Below are 10,441 nucleotides of genomic sequence, written 5' to 3'. Positions count from 1 at the left end.
TTGATCACCTGGAAACAATGTAGTATAATATATTTAGAATATCCCTGGTCATTTACTACAGAAGTAATATGTTGAAGAGAAAGTCAAGCTTTAACAAGGGTGTACTGCCTTATTACTAAATTTGTAATTGTTACATTTTTAAAAGCATCTAATGGACTTATCATGTTCATCTAACCATACAGTCATAGGATGCTTGAAATCAATATAAACCAGTCTAGCCTTCTTACTAGCTTCCATTAATGGATATTATTAAATGCTTAATTATTTTTACCTCTCACTACATCTTTTTTCTGCCTCCTAATAGAGAATTAGATTGGTTCTATGTTGGAAATTATGATGATCATAGCCTAACCACCAGGACTGTAATGCCCTGTACACACGGTCGGACATTGATCGGACATTCCGACAACAAAATCCTAGGATTTTTTCCGACGGATGTTGGCTCAAACTTGTCTTGCATACACACGGTCACACAAAGTCGTTGGAAAATCCTAATATTCTGAATGCGGTGACGTAAAACACGTACGTCGGGACTATAATGGGGTAGCAGCCAATAGCTTTCGGTTCCTAATTTATTCTTAGCATGCGTGGCACTTTGTGCATCGGATTTGTGTACACACGATCGGAATTACCGACAATGGATTTTGTTGTCGGAAAATTTTATAGCAAGCTCTCAAACTTTGTGTGTCGGAAATTCCGATGGAAAATGTGTGATGGAGCCCACACACGGTCAGAATTTCCAACAACAAGGTCCTATCACACATTTTCCATTGAAAAATCCTATCGTGTGTACAGGGCATAATTGTGTTTTAAAACCATCATCATCATATAGACAGAAAATCTCCGGATTGGTTTACTGATTGCAGTTAGAATGTAAAATTAGTAACACTGGATATGGTCAGTTACCAGCAACCAGAATCATATCAAGCCTGGACAATGATTTATGAACTATGAAAAGGTGGGTATGATCCCTACGGATTCATATGTCTCCAGGTATTGCTATGTACCGTGGAGGACATAAAACAGCAAAACTGATGGTCCCTATGGGTAAATCTCAGAAGAGCTCCTGTGAGTAATTTCCAATTCTCTATGGTTTATTCACTGCATTTAAATATTTTCCTACCACAATTATAAATATTTTCCTACCACAATTTTATGACTCTAGAGGATGATAGTGAATATTATTTATTAAAGATCCAAAAAACAAACACTATCATCCACATTGGTGCCATAATACTATAAATAGTAATAGAGTTAGTAAGTGTTTGGATGGTAACATTTGCCCACCTCCTCTCCATAGAATCACATTTCTTCAAAACCACCTGGTAACCAATGTGTTTATGAAGCTAGATAATTGTACGGGCTTTACAGCCCTTATCAGGGGCCCCCCACATCGGACCAACCAACTCATCTTGACATAGATGGATCACTTGTAACAAAGCAATATCTGCACATAATTTTTTAAATGGCGAAGACTCTTGGAATGTTTATTTGGTGATCAAAAATAGACATGTGCACTGCCCAAATTTTTTTTCGTTACATTTGTTTTTTTTTTGTTTATTGTATCATTCATTATGATCCGCATTTGTTATTTTGATAATTCGTAACTTCAGATGCATTCAAATTAGTTACATAGTTACATACTTACATAGTAGGTGAGGTAAAAAAAATACACAAGTCCATCAAGTCCAACCTATGTTTGTGATTATATGTCAGTATTACATTGTATATCCCTGTATGTTGCGGTCATTCAGGTGCTTATCTAATAGTTTCTTGAAACTATCGATGCCTCCCGCTGAGACCACCGCCTGTGGAAGGGAATTCCACATCCTTGTTAGGATGTACTAAAGCGCTGATATGCTAATTAGTAGTGAACTGGTGTTGAAAATAAAATACAAAATATGCAAAAAATGGTGAGAAAAGTATTAAAAAATAGGAAAAAATGTGCAAATATCGAGGACTTAAATAAACAACAATCCTCAATTAAGAAATGAAGTGAAAAATAGGAATAAACCAAATAATTAAAAGCTGCTCTTATGTGAAAAAAGTGCTCTGATTCCCACTAAAATATTACTAATTGATCAATAATTAAGTGCGCTAATAATTTACTTCCTATTAAAATGTTGTTGTATCCGTGTAGGTAAAAAATACTAATAGGTGATCCACAATCAATACAAGGAAATATATAAAACAATAATTAATCGTGTATACAATTGGAAAACCAAAACCTTAAAAAAAACATTCAGATAAAAAACAGAATAAAGGTATGGAAAATATTGCCAGCAAATAAAACTCAGTCCTTAGACAAATCCAACAAATGTACTCCTATTATTCATAGATGTTTGAACCGATTTCTTCAATCAATCAACAGAGAGCTGCACAGACCAGCCCTGCAGCTCTGAGGCTGGTTAGATAGTTGAATAATAATCCTCCCTTCGGGGAGGATTATTAAATTCGTATTTAATAATATTGCAAAAGAGAAAAAAGAAAAAATATATCATTGCGCAATGAAGCTATTTTAATGTGATCATCTGCACCCGCAGCAAATTTACTCACATTATGAAGGAACAATATTCAGCGCTTGAGAAGCAATCAGAAGCAGTATCGTTTTTCTTCCTCTCACCGCTAACACTGTGTATCAGGTGACGTCACTCCTCCCGGACGCATTGCATCAGATGTCACGTGACTTTATCAAGGGTAGCCATGTGATTCCATCTTTATGCTCATACAAGCGTGTCGGTTGCCATAGTGACTGACGGTGATCATCGGAATCATCATATTGATTCAGCGCTCATAATCTTTAATAAATTCCATTCATAAAACCATTAAAAACAATCCCTACAAGAACATCATTACTTACTAAGTATAAACAAACTTAATAATACTCGATAAAACATTTATGTGTATAGAATCTAATTACTTAGTTTCTGCTAGTTAACTTAACCCCCTCCAGTGGTCAAATGCATGTATTACTTTGCATAAACCATTTTTACCATTTAAACTCCCGATGATGGATATTTAATCTCCATACAATAAATATAATCAAAAAACTAATGTACTGACATGGACATTCACTGTACTGTTTATTTAAGCACAAGAGACTCCATTTTGTTCTCACTGTTGAAATGTGTTCTGTAACCTTCACCTAACACACAGACACTTCTCCTACTAAACGCTCTCTACTCCCCCCTGCCTTCTCAAGGTTTTACTTTTGCAATTGTTCTATTCGCTAGTTTTTAATAATATATTTCTATTTGTTAGCTTTTAATAACATATTGCTATTTGTTACTTTTTAATAACATCTCACACCACCCCTTTCTTATCTATGTATAAAATAACATGTAATAATACATTTTCACTGAACGGACATTTTAAACACAGTGATTGAGTCCTGTGAATCTGTTCCTGTAGCTGCAGTATTAACTTTGTTTTAGAGTCCCAATCAGAAATCAGTCATAAAACTTGGCGAGTCATAACAGGAGTTTGGCAGAGTCTCCAGAAGGAACAGCGCTTCGATCGGGATCATCGGGAAACGCAGACCTCAAATGCCGGCTAGGTAAGCTGCCCTTAAGCTTGCTATATTTCTGCCTTTTCCTATGTATGCTATCTGTCGGTTCTCAAGGAAACCAGACCACTCTCGGACCTTTCTGGTTGGGTACTGTGTGTGTGTGAATGTGTATGTGTCCCCCTTCACGGAACGAGAAGAGACGAGGAGGGTCTTTTAATGAGTGTTTTGTCTATTGTCATAAACCCCTTCTATCCACGTAGATAAGTGGAGACTATTCTTGTAAATCTGCAGATTTGCTGTACTATTTGTTTTAGAGGCAAGAGGGTATAGGCACAAGTAGAGAAGACTGGCCAGTCATTATGGGCATTAAATTAATTAAGGGAATGAAGGGAGAGAGGCCTTCAGAAAATGCCCAGCGCAAGATGAGCGCTAGAGAATATATGAACCGAAGGTACGGTTCCGCCTATACTGAACCCCTAGATAAATGGATAGAATGGACAAAGGGAACAGCTAAAACTTTAAAATCTGAAGGGACTTTTGATTTACAAGTATGGCAAACTTTTCTGCACGATTATGGCCCACTACTGTGCAGTGAAGGAACGTGGAGAATAGCTTGCACATGGGAGACAGAAGCTAAAGTAGCAAATCAAACTTGCTTGATGGAGATGTTTAATAAAAGTACTGCCCAAATTTACTACGTTTGGCCAGAAGACTCTGTAGAGGAGGAACCCCCACCTTATGTGGCTGCCAGTTTGGCTTTAAGGGGTCCACGCACAAAAGCAAAAGAATTAGATTACATTGAACACACAAAAGATGAGCTATGCAATATAGTAGAGAGCAGAGATTTAACAGCCCCATATCAACCTACAAAGAGGATTTTGGCTCGTATCTTAGAAACAGATGATAGGCATAAATCAAAAAAGCACATATGCAAAACTAGATCTCTCTGAACTTAAGGCTTTGGCCAGAGAAAGAGTCTGAACTTCCGGCGCAAACCATAATTTCCAAATTGTGGCAGCAAGATGAAGAGAGAAGGAAGGGAGATGCCAGCCCTTCTGCCCCTGGCATAGAGCATTCAGTTGCAGTTTATCCTGTCAGAACCCAATTAGTTTTTGAAGGTGATGCTGTTGACAGTAAGTCTCAAATTCAATGGCGTGTAGCTTTTAGTCCCCAAGATATGAGAGCCATATTAGAGGGATTGGGAGATCCTAGAAAGAATCCAATTGGGTTTGCAAACAAGCTTAGAGCTGCACAGGAAGCATATGAGGCTTCTGCTACTGACATTCATCAGCTTCTTATTAAAGCAGTGGGAAGCAACATGTCTGTCTATATACTTAAAGAATGTGGTGTAGACGTCAAAAATCTAGGTAAGATGGTTAGTGGATGGGAGGTTTGTGAGAAATTGAAGGAAAAATTTCCCCAAATATATGGACAAACCAGACATGCTGAATTTATGAATGCTAAGCAAGGGAAAGAGGAAGCAGCAGGGGCTTATTGGAGGCGGTTAAGCGATATGGCTGAGGAAGCAGGCCTTAAAATAGAGGAAGAGAAGGCAGGAGAAACTGCAAGTCCATCTATACAACTGGTGAAACAAAGGTTTCTTGATGGTTTAATACCCCAGTTGAAAGAAAAGTTGTTCACAGCAAGGCCTGAGGCAGGCAATATGTCTATTTGAGACGTCCTGCCTATCCTGTTATCCATAAAAAACAGGATTAACCAAAAAGACAGCAAACCCAAGGTAATGTACATGGGGAAGCAGAGGAAGAGGAAGAGGCAAAGGCAATTTCAGAAATCATGGCAATCGGGGACCAATTATATGCTACAATTGTGATGGGGAAGGACACATAGCCAAATTCTGCCATCTTCCTGACCGTAGACTAGAAAAGAGCTTAGAGGCACCTCATGCTGATCCCAGTTCTTTGCCAAAAGCAGTGGATCAGGCATAGGAAAATGACATGCCAGTATCAATCATGTTAAATAGGGGAGACAATGGTCCAGAGGCCAGAGTAAAAGTATTTTTACAAGAACTCCCCTATCCTGGAGGAGAAACAGAATTAACCTGTTTAATCGATACTGGTGCAAGCCGAAGTGTTTTTAATATAGAGGACTTACCTCCAGGATTATTATCTACAAATGTTATCTCTGGTGTTGGCCTAACCGGGACCTCTACTGATTTGGTTGAGTCCAAGCCACTTAAACTCAGGCTAGGACAGCAAACAGATGTAGGTCTGCTGGATTGCACACCAGTCATGATAAAAATTAAACCAGAAGCCCATCTCCCACAGATTAAACAGTACCCACTGAGTATTGCTCAGACTGAGGGGATAAAGGATCAAATCACTTAACTGAAAGCAGCACGGGTTGTTGTACCAATTAAGTCCCAGGTCAATACACCCCTGTTCCCAATTGCAAAGAAGCCAGACAAGAAGGTGGGCAGGTGACATATCACATGGTGCATGATTTGAGAGCCATTAACAATATAATAGAGGCAGATACCCCGATCGTGCCCAACCCTCGCACTTTACTAAGTGGAATACCTGCCTCCAGCACCTGCTTACAGTGATTGATCTTGCAAATGCTTTCTTTTCGGTGCCCCTGCACCCAGATTGCTGGCACCTTTTTTCATTTACCCATAATTACAATGGTAAAGGGACACATTTATAATAACATATATAAAAAGTTATAAAATATTAAAAAATAAAAAATATTAAAATATTTTTTTTAAAAACTCAAAAATCAGAAATAAAACAATTCAAATCGAATTCAATATTTAAGCCTAGGAGCAAAAGTGTCAATCTCAAATATCCATCTGGACTCACTTTTGCTCAGTTCTCTTATTTTGTTGCTTTGTTGATTTGTCTAAGGACTGTGTTTTATTTGCTGGCAATGTTTTCCATACCTTTATTCTGTTTTTTATCTGGACGGATTTATGAAGATAGGTATAGGTTTTCCAATTGTATACACTATTAATTATTGTTTTATATAATTCCTTCTATTGATTGTGGATCACCTATTAGTAATTTTTACCTACATGGATACAACAACATTTTAATAGGAAGTTAATTATTAGCGCACTTAATTATTTATCAATTATTAATATTTTAGTGGGAATCAGAGCACTTTTTCACATAAGAGCAGCTTTTAATTATTTGGTTTATTCCTATTTTTCACTTAATTTCTTAATTGAGGATTGTTTTTTATTTAAGTCCTCGATATTTGCACATTTTTTCATATTTTTTAATATTTTTCTCACCATTTTTTGCATATTTTGTATTTTATTTTCAACACCAGTTCACTACTAATTAGCATATCAGCGCTTTAGTACATCCTAACAATTTTATGCACATTTTTTCTGATAATCTTACACTGAAGCAGCAGATATGGATATCTTCAATTTTATGGATAATCGTAATATTGACCTTAAAGATGTTTTTTCAAACAAGCAGCTAGTTGATACAGGAGATCTAGATACTAAGTTCCGCAAATTTGGTCATTTAATGGAAAAAAAAGTATGTTTATGGTGGGACATACACATGAGCAATACATAAAAGAAAACTTTGTCCCCAGAAGACTTATGCCCCGTACACACGGTCGGACTTTGTTCAGACATTCCGACAACAAAATCTTAGGATTTTTTCCAACGGATGTTGGCTCAAACTTGTTTTGTGTACACACGGTCGCACAAAGTTGTCGGAATTTCCGATCGCCAACCACGCGGTCAAGTACACCACGTACGACGAGACTAGAAAAGGCCAGTTCAGAATCAAGCGTGGCACCCTTTGGGCTCCTTTTGCTAATCTCGTGTTAGTAAAAGTTTGGTGAGAGACGATTCACGCTTTTTCAGACTTGTGGCTTTCAGATCGTTTTCTGCTGTTCAGTTTGTGCTTGTGGGTTTGTATCTGCTCTTCAGAGCGTGCAAGCAAGTTCCGCGTGACTTTAATTAGTCATTGTATTCTTGTTTGTTCGTTACTGTTTTTCAGGTCGCTCTTGACAGGCCTTGCTGTTCTTCAGTGCGTTCTGTTACTTCGTTCTGAGCAGCCGACCGTTTTCTAGCCATGTTGCGTATGCGTACTCCTCGTAGAGTTCGTGCTGTGCGGGGGCTTGGTGTTGGGGTCCTGACCTTGACACAAGTCCAGTCCATGAACAGGGTGGGGAGGAGTTCATGGACCAAGAATTGGTTGCTTCAGCGTGACCAGTTCTCTCATATGCCTTTGCTCCATGAGATCCGTGAGAATAATCCTGATGATTTCAGGAACTTTCTCAGGATGACGGACCCCGTGTTTCACCGTCTGTTGGCTTCGCTGACCCCTTATATTAGCAGGCAGGATACCTGCATGAGGCAAGCCATCACTCCGGAGCAGAGGTTGGTCGCTACCCTGCGGTATTTGGCAACAGGGAGAAGCCTGGAGGACTTGAAGTTCTCGACAGGCATCTCCCCCCAGGCTCTGGGTATCATTATCCCAGAGACCTGTTCTGCCATCATCCAGGTCCTGCAAAAGGAGTATATGAAGGTAAGATTTTTATCCTTTTATATCACATTTTATTGTATTGAATGTTTGATAATATATTGTATTTCCTTCCTCATTCCCTAATTACCATGATTGTAATATGCTGTGAATGTCCCCTTTGTCCTCATGCATGCTGGATTTTTATGTAATTATTATTTTATGTCCTTCATACATATTTGCCCTTCAATAACCTCCCCAGCATGTTCTCTCCTGCCCCTATATTCACCTCATGTAGTCACTTAACAATGTATTTTTTCTGCTCCATAGTAGTGCTTTACCCCAAACACCCCCTCAAATGTTTTGAAATGTTCTTTTTGCTTTAAATTCTGGCAGAGTGCCAGAGGCTTTTTTTTGTGGTGTCCCCAAATCATTTTTAGTAACCCTCCCTCCCCCAACTGCTAAGTCAGCTGATCCCAATTCTCTATCTATCCTCAATCATCTATTTGCTGACTTTGCCAAACCCATACACACTATACCTACCTCTTTTGTGGTCAGATTTAGGGATGCATTCCCCAAAGCATGTAGTGCAAGGGCCTGCCTGTATGCTTTCAAATGGTACTGTTTAACGTTTTTGTATCCTATTATTATCTTGACAGGTAATAGCAGAATGTCCAAATGTCCTCAAATATGTACAATGTGTATTTATATCTTTGTATTATGACACTTCTTACCTGTCCAGTGGGCTGCCAATAGTGTAACTAAGGAGGGGCTGTTCCAAGTAATACCCTGTATTTAGGCATTCATCTCTCAATGAAGTGAAGAGGGTTACCTGTCCAAGATTTCCACACCCCCCATAATGTTAGAAATGGCCCATGAGAGGGGGGAGGGGGAATATGATAGGTGTACCTTATACTTTGGCGTTGTTACATTCCACTTAATAAATGCTATCTGGAGGTTGCCCCATAATGTTTGTGCCTAATCTGCTTGCCATGTTTCTGATCAAAAATAGTAATGTTTTTTTTTTTTTCTCAACAGTTTCCTTCCACGCCACAGGAATGGCAGACTGTGGCCTCCCACTTTGCCCAGCGGTGGGACTTTCCTAACTGCGGAGGGGCAATTGATGGGAAACACGTCCACATCGTCCCACCACCCAACTCGGGGTCGTACTATTTCAACTATAAGGGGTTCAATAGTATAGTGATGTTGGCGGTGGTGTCGGCTAATTACGACTTCCTGTATGTGGACGTGGGGAAGAATGGCCGGATGTCCGATGGTGGAGTCATCGCCCAGACGGAGTTTTACAGGTGTCTCCAGAATGGCAGCTTGGACTTGCCAGCTCCAGAGGACAATGTGGAAGGACTCCCATTCGTCTTCGTTGCTGATGAAGCGTTTGCTCTGGGGGACCACCTAATGTGGCCATTCCCGATGAGGACCCTCACCCCAGAACAGAGGGTTTTTAATTACCAGCTGGCCAGACCCCGAAGAGTGGTGGAGAACACATTTGGAATCCTGGCCAGCCGGTTCCACCTATTTCTGACACCCATCCATATGGCGGAGTATAAACTGAACCATATTATACTGGCGTGCTGTATTCTCCATAATTTTTAAGGAAACATTCGGCCAACTATGCTGGCTCAGTTGGGCCTGAGGCTGGAATGATACATGAAACCACACTGACGGCGCTTGAAAGCGGCCGTCCTGGCTTGCCCTCCCTGAGTGCCCGTGATGTCCGGTTACGCTACCTGCAGTTCTTTGCGGGTAGGGGGGCCATCAATATGCCAGCAAATATGTGAAGCCTTTTTATAATAAAAAAAAAAGAAAATCTTTGTGGACATTTACTGCTTGTGTTTGTTTTAGCTGACACTGACAGAAATGTGTTTAGTGCAGAAAATGGCGTGATTGTGTAACCTTATACAAAGCACTGTTGGCTGTTATTTACTAAATGCAAAAACACATTTCACTACAAGTGCACTTGCAACTGCACTGAAACTGCACTTGTAGTGCAAAGAGGATTTACCCTTAGGAAATAACCCCCATTTTCTCTGAAAACAGCAATGACATCACCCCAAAAGTGTTGTAGTGTTGAGACAATAATCCACACATTCTTGATTAACAAACTTTTTTATACCTGTACAATCACATGTGCATTTACCAAAGGTTTTTCAAACAAACCAACATGTTTGTTGTATAAAATTTTTTAGGGTGGCATTATCAAAAATAGAAATGTCCATTTACGATAAAACAGGCCTGTGCAAAACCAACAAGAAAGACAAAAAACTTGAACTTACAAAGTTCACATTAGGTAAAACCTGAAGGCAATATCAGACATGAGTATTTAGGAACTGTGTTTGATATTGCGTTCAGATGGGGGGAAATCACCCCAGGAAAAGCCAAATTTGGAAGATGCACACCAATTTACGAATGTAAACATGTGCTATCTGCCATCACGGGGGATCAAGGGACGTGTTTTGGGGGAGCAACCCCT

Source organism: Aquarana catesbeiana, linkage group LG01 (assembly GCF_042186555.1).
Source record: "Aquarana catesbeiana isolate 2022-GZ linkage group LG01, ASM4218655v1, whole genome shotgun sequence".
Taxonomy (NCBI): domain Eukaryota; kingdom Metazoa; phylum Chordata; class Amphibia; order Anura; family Ranidae; genus Aquarana; species Aquarana catesbeiana.
This window is presented reverse-complemented; position numbering follows the sequence as displayed.